This window comes from Pleurodeles waltl, chromosome 7, assembly GCF_031143425.1.
Source record: "Pleurodeles waltl isolate 20211129_DDA chromosome 7, aPleWal1.hap1.20221129, whole genome shotgun sequence".
NCBI lineage: Eukaryota > Metazoa > Chordata > Amphibia > Caudata > Salamandridae > Pleurodeles > Pleurodeles waltl.
Genome location: NC_090446.1, coordinates 1140807377 through 1140818646, shown reverse-complemented (window position 1 = coordinate 1140818646; position 11270 = coordinate 1140807377).

Sequence of the window (11270 nt, the reverse complement as noted above, 5' to 3'; positions counted from 1 at the left end):
TCCTATGCCCAGTAAACTTTTCTCAACTCCCTACTCACATTTTTTCTAACAAGCATGCTGCTGCCCTTTATAGATAGCTGACACGTACCATGTATGCATGATCCATTGAACCATTTCTGCATTTTAGCCACTTTTCATTTTCATATGTTAAATCCATGTTAACAAAATAAAAGCCAAACTCGAAGTTCCAAAATCCAACATGATTTATGCCCAAAAACCAGGACTGGCAGAATGTGTAATCCTTGGCGTTTGGACACTTGGATGCTATGGACTGCATGTAGCCTTTCCTTCTTACTATAATACATGCTTATTCTTTTTTCCTTCTGCGCCACCTCTCTTTCCTCCCACCTATCTGCAGCTTTTGTTTCCCCCAACATTCCTTCTGAGCAAGTGAGAAAGGACATATGAGGCTCACAAACCCGGTCACAGGGCTTTGGGCCAGCACATTAGTGTTGTGTCTCTTTTTCCTGGGCCAGTTGCTGCTCTCACTCCTATCACTTTAAACAGCTTTCTTCAGACTTGTTTTGAGTTTTTTCCCTGCACCTTGGCAGGGCTCTGCCTGGTCATAAAAAAAGGAAATGATAGGATGGGGCCCTTAACTCTGTAAGTGGTCGGATTACTGCAAAACTACTAGACTACTGCACAAATCAGTAGGGCTGGCATGTATGATGTTGCCAAACAGTTTCACAAATGGCATTTCTATATGATATTCTGCTGCCAACAGTGATCATAGGTATCACATGCTGCATGTTCGTTTTGTGGGGACACCTTGGATAATCACACTTTCTGCTCTTTGTGCTTTATGTGTGCTTCTACAGCCAACATCTTTCTTAAATGTGGGCTGCAATTAAGGATACAGGAGCGCCCATGTGGATCACAACCAAGAATATTTTATGGGGCTGAAATACAAAGATACTTTGTAGAACCAGCTGGTGCAATGTGTGTATTATTTTACATATACATAGTGCACCAGGGCCTCAAGGATATGAGAGAATATTACAATGAAACGTTCAAAGATAACAGGGTTACATTGAGGAGTGAGGGACTTTAAATTTGTTAACAGGTGTAGAGAAACTTGGGGATTAGCATGAGACAAAATAATTAGGTGTTGCAAAACATTGTAGTAAGTACTGTTTGAAAAGTTCACCCATTAGCTGTTATCGAAAATGGTGTATGATGTCAAAGTTCTGAGGGCTGGAAGAAAAAAATCCAGGTTAAAGAAGCATCACTGAACACAGACAGTTTTTGAGCAGCTGAGGTTATAAATTTGAGGGTTTCGAGGAGAAAAGAATCGTGACTCTTCAAATCTCTTTAACTGCCAGAAATCTAAGCAAGTCCACATGATAGGCTGAAATGTACCAACGATGGCCTTGTGGTCTATTCATGGGGATGGAGATAACATTTAACAGTGCTTAATCTATTGTGATGAACACTGCTGAGTTCATGGTGACTGAGACCTAGCAGAGAAAATGGGGACACTGCTGAGCTCATGGTGAACTGGGACATTGTCTGTTGTGACTTTCACTGCTGAACCTATTGTGAAGGAGACATTGCTGAGCAGATAAGGACACTGCTGAGCCCATGGCGACATGGACATTTGTTACAAAGACTGTCACGCACAGTTCATTAGTGCAAGTCTTTAATAAGGAACCACCAACCGGAGCAGGCAACTCATCCAAGAGCTCACATCAACTGCCCCAGAACCTCCAGCCACCAAAGTTCCCATTACACAGCCAACAAACCAAACAATTGGCAGAATTCTCTGTCATATGCTGAGCACTCTGCCAGCCTCTTTACAAAATAGAACATAACACATCCCCCTTACCTACATTATTACAAAACAATAATAATTTGAGACAAAAATAAAACAAAAAGGAACCAATAAAATTACAACTATTAAAACTGTACAAATAAAAAAATTCAGGACACATAGGCGGTCATTACAACGTTGGCCGTAAAAGCCGCTTACCGCCGTGCAGAACACCGCCAACACACCGCCGCGCCCGCGGAAATCCGCCACAGGTAATATGACCCACAGCACGGAATCTGCCAAAATTCAGACACCCACACAAGTCCGCCACACCAAAGGTCAGTGATAAAATGGCGAAAACAAAACCTCCACCGTCACGCCAACAGAAATACGCCCACACTATCACGACCCACGAATCCACGCGGCGGTCTTTCAACTGCGGTATTCCATTGGGGGTACACACCGCCGCGCTCAAAATACACACACATTTACAAAACACAGCCACATTGGACAAATCTAAATGCACACACCTGATACACAAACACACACCACTCCCACACACCCAATACTATATAAAAAACACACCCACATCATCCACAAACCCCTACGACCAGAATCACAGAGAGAAGGCCAGAGAGAGACACCACCATCAACAAACTAGCATCCACAGGCACACAACACCATCACCCACATAACTTCCACGCACCTCACACTACACACCACTACATATCAGCACACTTATCACCACACACACCACCCCATACATCACCCACACCACCCCATGGCACGGCAAAGACACCCCAGGTTCTCGGTGGACGAGCTCAGGGTCATGGTGGAGGAAATCGTCCGGGTAGACCCACAGCTATTCGGATCACAGATGCAGCACACCTCCATTGCTAGGAAGATGGAGCTATGGCGAAGAATAGTGGACAGGGTCAACGCAGTGGGACAGCACCCAAGAAATAGGGATGACATCAGGAAGAGGTGGAACGACCTACGGGGGAAGGTGCGTTTCGTGGTCTCAAGACACCACCTTGCGGTTCAGAGGACTGGCGGCGGACCCCCACTTCCTCCCCCACAATTAACAACATGGGAGGAGCAGGTCTTGGTGATTCTGCATCCTGAGGGCCTCGCAGGAGTAGCAGGAGGAATGGACTCTGGTAAGTCAAATCTCTCACTATTTCATCCCCCACCCAACCTGCATGCCATCACATACCCCACCCTCACCCCCATCACTCCAACTCCTCACAAATGTCCCAATATCACAAACCACACATCCCAACACCAAGCCCTGCATGCAACAACAAAGCATGGACAACCAACACCAAAGCATGCCTACTGCACAAACCCATAAACCCCCTAAACCATCCTCACACAAGGTCCCACACAGGAATGCAAGCACTGGGGTACACGGTCAACCACCCATTGCACACCATGGCACACACAGATACAATAATCATGCTTTTACACCCCTGCAGGACCCCTACCCAACGTCACCGCACAGGAGGGTCCAGACATGTCCACACCACCAACAGAAGAGGCCCACAGTGATGACAGCAGCTCTGTCCAACTGGATCTAGATGACCAGCCCGGCCCATCAGGGACCTCGGGACAGTCGGTTCCCATCACACAGTCACAGGCCACTACAGAGCTTCCCCCCTCTGGAAACACCAGCACAGCACCCACCCAGCGGGCCCATACCTCTGTCCCCAGGACACGTCAAGCAGCAGTGTGTCCACCACTACAGGGAACCCAGGCTAACCCACCACCCCAACAACAGGGACCTGGGGGCAGTGGTAGTAGGCACACGGTCCAGGGGTCGGAGGCCCAGGAACACAGGGGAACTGGGAGGGCTGCTGTGCAACAGGGGGAGGACAGGCCAAGGGAACCCACTCTCCACGAGGCACTCTCCAACATCATGGGAGCCTACCACCACTCCCAGGAGACGATGGCAACGGTACTGGCCAAGTTTTAGGAGACCCTTCGCCTAAAACAGTATTTGGGCTTCAGGGAATAACTCAGAGCCATCAATTCCACCCTGGGCACCATCGTAGGGGTGCTGAAGGAAGTACTCAACACCAGGTGGGACACTGTGGCACAACAAGGGGCCCCTGACACTAGCCTGGACGATGAACTGCCCACCACCTCTGCCAGCGCTAGTGGACAGTAGGCACCGCCACAGGACCACCACACCAGCACCTCACCCCCTGCAGAGGGAGAAACACCCCGCAAACGGTCCCTGAGATCCAGGACAAAGACAGAGAACGATGCCAAGACCCCCGCCAAGAAATGAGACCAACCTGAATGTCATCTTTTTGTCCCACTTTGTCACCCTGTCCATCCTCAAGCTGCCCCAACTCCACTTCCTATGCCCATTTGGGCAATGCACCTGTGAGACCAATAGACTGGACTCTGCCATGGACATACCTCCACCATCACCCCTCCCCATTTTGCAACCCCCTCCAATATTGAGCACTTAAATAAGCACCCTTGAAGCACAAAACAATCTGGAGTCAGTCTGTGATTTCGAATTAGTGTATTATCAATTACTGTGGCAAAAAGTTCTTACATTTGTAATGTCAACATACCTATGTCACACAGCTCTAGTCCATGAGGAATCAAAACAGATGTCACACAGTGGGACCCACATCTGTGAAATCGTAAGGGAAAGTGACAACTCAGTGACCATACACTGGGTGAAAACGACAGACAGTAGAGAGGTAGTAATGTTAAAGTACATGTAGTAGGTAGGTTTGTATTCTTACCTGTGTCTCACTGGAAATATTGCAGGATCAACGAGTCCCTGTTGTCAATGTCCTCTTCTTCTGCTTCCTCGTCTTCACTGTCCACAGGCTCCACAGCTGCAACAACTCCGCTATTTGGACCGCCCTCCTGCCAAAAAGGCACTGGTCGTCGCAAAGCTAAGTTGTGAAGCATACAGCAGGCCACGATGATCTGGCACACCTTCTTTGGTGAGTAGAATAGGGATCCACCTGTCATATGGAGGCACCGGAACCTGGCCTTCAGGAGGCCAAAGGTCCGCTCGATTATCCGCTGTGTTCGCCCATGGGCCTCATTGTAGCGTTCCTCTGCCCTTGTCCTGGGATTCCTCACTGGGGTCAGTAGCCATGACAGGTTGGGGTAACCAGAGTCCCCTGCAAATGGCGAGGGACAACTGTTAGACACACACTAACCTGTAGGGATATCCCCAGACCCAGACAACCATTCCCACTGACTTGCTTCCAGCTGCTCACCTAATAGCCACACACGGTGCCTCTGGAGTTGACCCATCACATAAGAGATGCTGCTATAACGCAGGATGTAGGCGTCATGCACTGAGCCAGGGAACTTGGCATTAACATGGGAGATGTACTGGTCGGCCAAACATACCATTTGCACATTCATGGAATGATAACTCTTCTGGTTTCTGTACACCTGTTCACTCCTGCGGGGGGGACCAAAGCCACATGTGTCCCATCAATGGCACCTATGATGTTGGGGATATGTCCCAGGGCATAGAAATCACCTTTCACTGTAGGCAAATCCTCCACCTGAGGGAAAACGATGTAGCTCTGCATGTGTTTCAGCAGGGCAGACAACACTCTGGACACTTGGAAAACATAGGCTGGGACATCCCTGATGCAATGGCCACAGTTGTTTCAAATGACCCACTTGCAAGGAAATGGAGCACTGACAGCACCTGCACTTGAGGGGGGATTCCTGTGGGATGGCGGATAGCTGACATCAGGTCTGGCTCCAGCTGGGTACACATTTCCAGGATTGTGGCACGGTCAAGCCTGTATGTGATGATCACATGTCTTTCCTCCATTGTCGATAGGTCCACCAGCGGTCTGTACACCGGAGGATGCCGCCATCTCCTTACATGTCCCAGCAGACAGTGCCTATGAACGACAACAGCGAGCACAGAGTCAACCAACTCAGAGGTACGTACCCACAGCTTACACAGAACACGATTCATAATCCGAAAAGTGGCCTGTATGTGTGTAGAGTCTAGGTATGTGTGACGCAGTTACAAATAAAGCCATGTGGGCCCCTGAATTGGCGGCTGCCTGACCTCTAAAGTGGGATAATGGGATGTGAGGTAACTGCGCTGGCGTTGTACACCGTTGCGGTAGGCGGTCGAAGACCGCGGCGCAATGCTACATTGGTTAACATTGGACCCTATGGGTCCCAGGGGCCAATGACGATGTACGCCTGCAGTGACGGTACGCACCGCCGCGGACGTGACTGCCATTTTATATCTGTTCAATCACTCAATACCTGATCTTCAACAGGAGAGGACCTACACTGAAATTGCTGCTGTGACCTCGGTCTGGAAGAGACAATGGCTCGAGTGTCTGGGGAAAGGGCCCCTGCCTTCACATCGGAGGAGTTGGAGAAATTCGTTAATGGGGTCCTCCCCCAGTACACGCTACTCTACGGTCCTCCAGACAAACAGGTAAGTACACTGGGAGCATGCTGTATGGGCTATGCCTGTGTGGAAAGTGGTGTGGATGTAAGAAGGAAGGGGGAGAGTGCGGCGTGCATGAAACAACGGTGAATGAATGTGCCACATGCCAAGGGTAGGGATGGGGGCCAATGACTGTGACGGTGCAGTTGGTAATAAGTTTCTCTTCCCCCTGTACAAATCATGTAGGTCAGCGCCCACCAGAAAAAAGAAATTTGGCGTGCCATCGCCAAGGACGTCCGGACCCTGGGGGTCTACCACAGATGGAGCACCCACTGCCGGAAAAGATGGGAGGACATTCGCCGCTGGAGCAAGAAGACGGCGGAGGCTCAGCTGGGGATGGCCTCCCAACGTGGGAGGGGTGCCTGTCGCACCATGACCCCCCGATGTTCAGGACCCTGGCGGTGGCGTACCCGGAGTTGGATGGGCGCTTGAGGGCATCACAGCAGCCACAAGGGGGTGAGTACACTCTCATCCTGCTGATTTAGCACGCAGTGGAGGTGTCTGGGTGGGGGAGGTGGGCTGTGGGTTTCCCTAGGCAAGGGCGAGTTTAGTAGGCAAGGTCCCTCCGTAAGGCAGGCCATGTGGCACCCCACCCCACCTCTGTAGAGTGCCAAGTACACCTAGTCATGCCCCGGTGTCATCCATGTGTGCAGATGTCGTCCATAGCCTAGTAGGCCATGTCCCAGGGATTGCACAGTGGAGCCCAAGAGCGCAGCGTAGTGCAGGGGGCTTCTGTGTCTGTCGTGTCCGCCAACAGTAGCGGTAATGCATGCACTCAACATGTCTTTCTTCTGTCGTCCCCCCCCTTTTTGTGGTCTCCCTGTTCTTGTGTGCATTAGCATCATCAGGCGGAGGAGCAGTGGCACCGGAGCAGGAGGGAGCTGCGTCCCACATGGCCCTGGAGGGCGAAACTACGGACTCGAAGTTCACCAGTGGGATGGAGGGCGAGGGGAGCTCCACGGCGGGGACAGGAGCTGACACCAGCGACACGGACTCGTCCTCTGATGGGAGCTCCCTTGTGGTGGCGGAAACATCTGTGCCCCTGCATCTACAGGTACAGCCGCCACCCCCCCTACCAGCACCGCCCATCCAGCAGCCCCTCAGCCTTTGCCCCGTGCCCGCTCACCCAGGAGGTTGGGCATCACCTTCGCCCCAGGCACCTCAGGCCCTGCCCCAGTCACCCCTGCTGCCCTCAGTGAGGAGGCCATTGACCTCCTCAGGTCCCTCACTGTTGGGCAGTCTACCATTTTGAATGCCATCCAGGGTGTAGAAAGGCAGTTGCAACAAAACAAATGCATTCCTGGAGGGCATTCATTCTGGTCAGGCAGCCCATCACCAAGCTTTTCAGACTCTGGCCTCAGCACTGATGACAGCCATTGTCCCCGTCTCTAGCCTCCCCCTCCAACTTCCTCCACCCAGACCCAATCCCCTGTACCCCAGCCTATCCCAAGCACTACCTTCAGACCAGCTTGCACACACCTCAACACACAAGGGAAGCTCAGGCAGACATTAGCACCACACATCCCACAGGCACTCACGCAAGCATCACACACATGCAGACACACCAACATCCACTGCCTCCACTGTGTCCCCCTTCTCCTCGTCTCCCTCCTCCCTCCCAGTCTCGTCTACACTCACACCTGCATGCACTACATCTACAGCCACTACTGCCATCACCAGCGAACACACCACCACAACCCGCTCATGTGCAGTCACCACCCCCACTACCATCCACACGTCCCCTGTGTCCTCTCCCAGTGTGTCTGTGACGCCACCTCCCAAGATACACAAACGCACGCACACACCCACCCAACAGCCATCCACCTCACGACAGCCTCCAGCGCAATCACCTTCACCCAAAGTCACCAAACGAACACCTCCTACAACCACAACCTCTTCCTCCACTCCCAAACCCCCTCCAACTACCCGTCCCAGTGTCTCCAAAAAACTTCCCAAGAAACTTTTCCTGGCCAACCTTGCCCTCTTTCCCACACCTCCACCACCCCGTCCGTCTCCTAGGTCCCGACTCTCCAGGTCCCAACCTAGCACCTCAGCCACAACATCTCTGGGACCAATGGTGCCTGTAGTCACCGGAATCTGGAGTGCACCGGCCACCAGGGCAGCCAGTGTGGCACAGAGCCACAGCACGGACAGTCCCCCACCTGTCAAGCATCAGAAGTTGGCCAGTGCCCGGCGGGAGAGAGGGAAGACTCCAGCCACCAAAGCCGCTCCCAGGGGTCCCGGTGGGAGTGTGAAGTCAGCTGCGACACCTTCAACAGTGGGGAAGGGCCACAAGAAACCTGGCAAGTCTGGGAAGAGCAGCACGGCGGAGGAGACCGCCATCATCCCCGCTGCCCAGGAGGCCACCGCCATCATCCCCGCTGCCCAGGAGGCCACCGCCATCATCCCCGCTGGGACAGAGAGGACCGCCAGCACAAGCCCCGCTGGGCTAGAGAGGACCCCCAGCACAAGCCCCGCTGGGACAGAGAGGACCGCCAGCACAAGCCTCGCTGGGCGAGAGAGGACCGCCAGCACAAGCCCCGCTGGGCCAGAGAGGACCGCCAGCACAAGCCCCGCTGGGCCAGAGAGGACCACCAGCACAAGCCCCGGTGGGACAGAGAGGACCGCCAGCAGCTGAGTCGCTGCAAAGGAGCCCGCCGCCTCAAGCACCGCTGAACAGGGCACCGCCACCTCAAGCACTGCTGAACAGGGGACCGCCGCCTCAAGCATCGCTGAACAGGGCACCGCCACCTCAAGCACTGCTGAACAGGGCACCGCCGCCACAAGCACCGCTGGGCCATGAGCGCCAAGGGCACTGACGCTGCTGAGTCAGTCACGAGAAGGATGAAGCACTCTGGGCACCAGGCCCCCTCCAGAACCAGTGGAGTATCACATCCACTACCTCTGTCCTTAGTAGGATGAAGCACTCTGGGCACCAGGCCCCCTTCAGAACCAGTAGAGAGATACATCCACTACCTCTGTCCTTAGCAGGATGAAGCACTCTGGGCACCAGGCCCCCTCCAGAACCAGTGGAGTATCACATCCACTACCTCTGTCCTTAGCAGGATGAAGCACTCTGGGCACCAGGCCCCCTCCAGAACCAGTGGAGTATCACATCCACTACCTCTGACCTTAGCAGGATGAAGCACTCTGGGCATCAGGCCCCCTCCAGAGCCAGTGGAGTATCACATCCACTTGAGAGACTGTGGCTTTGCACTCCCCAGGATGCAGCAGTGGGCAACCCTCCCACTGTAGAAACTTGAGAGAATGTGGCTTTGCACTCCCCAGGATGCAGCAGTGGGCAACCGTCCCACTGTAGAGACTTGAGAGACTGTGGCTTTGCACTCCCCAGGATGGAACAGTTGGCAAGCCACCCACTGTTGAGACTTGAGAGACTGTGGCTTTGCACTCCCCAGGATGGAACAGTGGGCAAGCCACCCATTGTAGAGACTTGAGAGACTGTGGCTTTGCACTCCCCAGGATGGAGCAGTGGGCATGTGGCCCCCTCGTGGATTTGGCATTGTACACTCAACCGGCTGAGGTGCCCCCCCTTTCCCTCCCCCTGAGGTGCCTGTTTTCTTGCTCTCTGATGCCCCTGCAGTGTTCTCTCCGTCATGGTCGGGGATCTTGTGTGGGCCTCGCCCATACCGTGTGGGCCCAGTGTTCCACGGACTTCATTGGAGCACTACCTGGACTACTAAGCTTGGTGTATATGTTGTTTATGGCGTATATATATATTTTTGCATACTTGATTTTAATATATTACAATGGTTACACTCATTTCCTTTTGTCTTTGCATTCTTCCGGGTGGGTTGGGGGGTGTAACTATAATGTATAGATAAGTATTAGTGTGTGTGTTGTAGTGGGTGAGGGTGGGGGTGGGGGTGTTGCGTGTGTGTCCCTGTTTTTTGCCTCCCCCCTCCCCTGTGTCGTAGGTGCAGTACTCACCGTTGTCTTCGCCGCCGGCGTTCGTGCTCCTGGTAGAGGAGCAAGAAGATGAGGGCTGGAGAAATGTGCAGCTCTGGTTCCATGGCGTCCGGATTCCTCGTGGGGTGTGTAGAGGTGAGCGTTTTCCCTTCGAAGTCCCGTTTCCGCCGTGTTTTTGTCCGCGGTGAATCCGCCCCGGAAAAGGTGGCGGATTGGTAGGTTGTGATACTGTGGGCGGTACATTGACTTCCGCCTGTCTGTTGGCGGTGACCGCCAAGCTGTTTGTCTGTACCGCCGTGGCGGTCGGAGTGTTAAAGTGGCTGTCTTTGTTGGCGGTTTCCGCCACGGTCGTAATTCCAATTTTTTTACCGCAGGGCTGTTGGCGGTCTTACCGCCGCTTTAACACCGTCCGCCAGGGTTGTAATGACCACCAAAGTCTTTCAACCATTGAGGTTTGCATCGAACTCTAGAACCTCTTTCCAACTTAGTTGGAACTTTGTACTTGTCTGAATGATGCGTTGACACATTGGGCCCGTCAGACAAGTAAGATGGGTTCAGATCAACGAATGGACACTCCCATCTTACAATCTGGGACATGCTCCATACGTCATCTTGTCTAAAACAAATACATTTCTTCTCACTTCTTTGATACGGAACGGACCCATGAATCCTGAACTACCTTTCCTCCCAAAACCAGGTTTTTTTACCATCACCTTTTCACCCACTACCCATTTAACTTCAGAGGCACTGGGTGACTAGGTATATCTTCTCGAGAGAACTCCTCTTTAAGAAACTCAATCACAGCTTTAGTATCTAAAGTACTCACACACTTTGTCACTACCCATTTTGAGGCATAATCAACAAGACGTATGACATTGCGCTCATTGGCAGGTAATAACTGGAATGGACCCATGAAGTCTAACCCTAACTTCATCTAGGGTTTCTCAGGTACCTCGACAGGGAAAGCGGAGCTTTGACTACAGGTTTGCTCTTATCACTTCGTGCACAGGATACACAGTCCTTCACCACAGCCTCCACTTCACGATCCAAACCCGGCCACCAGTACACCTCCCTCAACATTGACTTGGTTAAACTCCTGCCCAAATGGCCTTCATGAGCCAA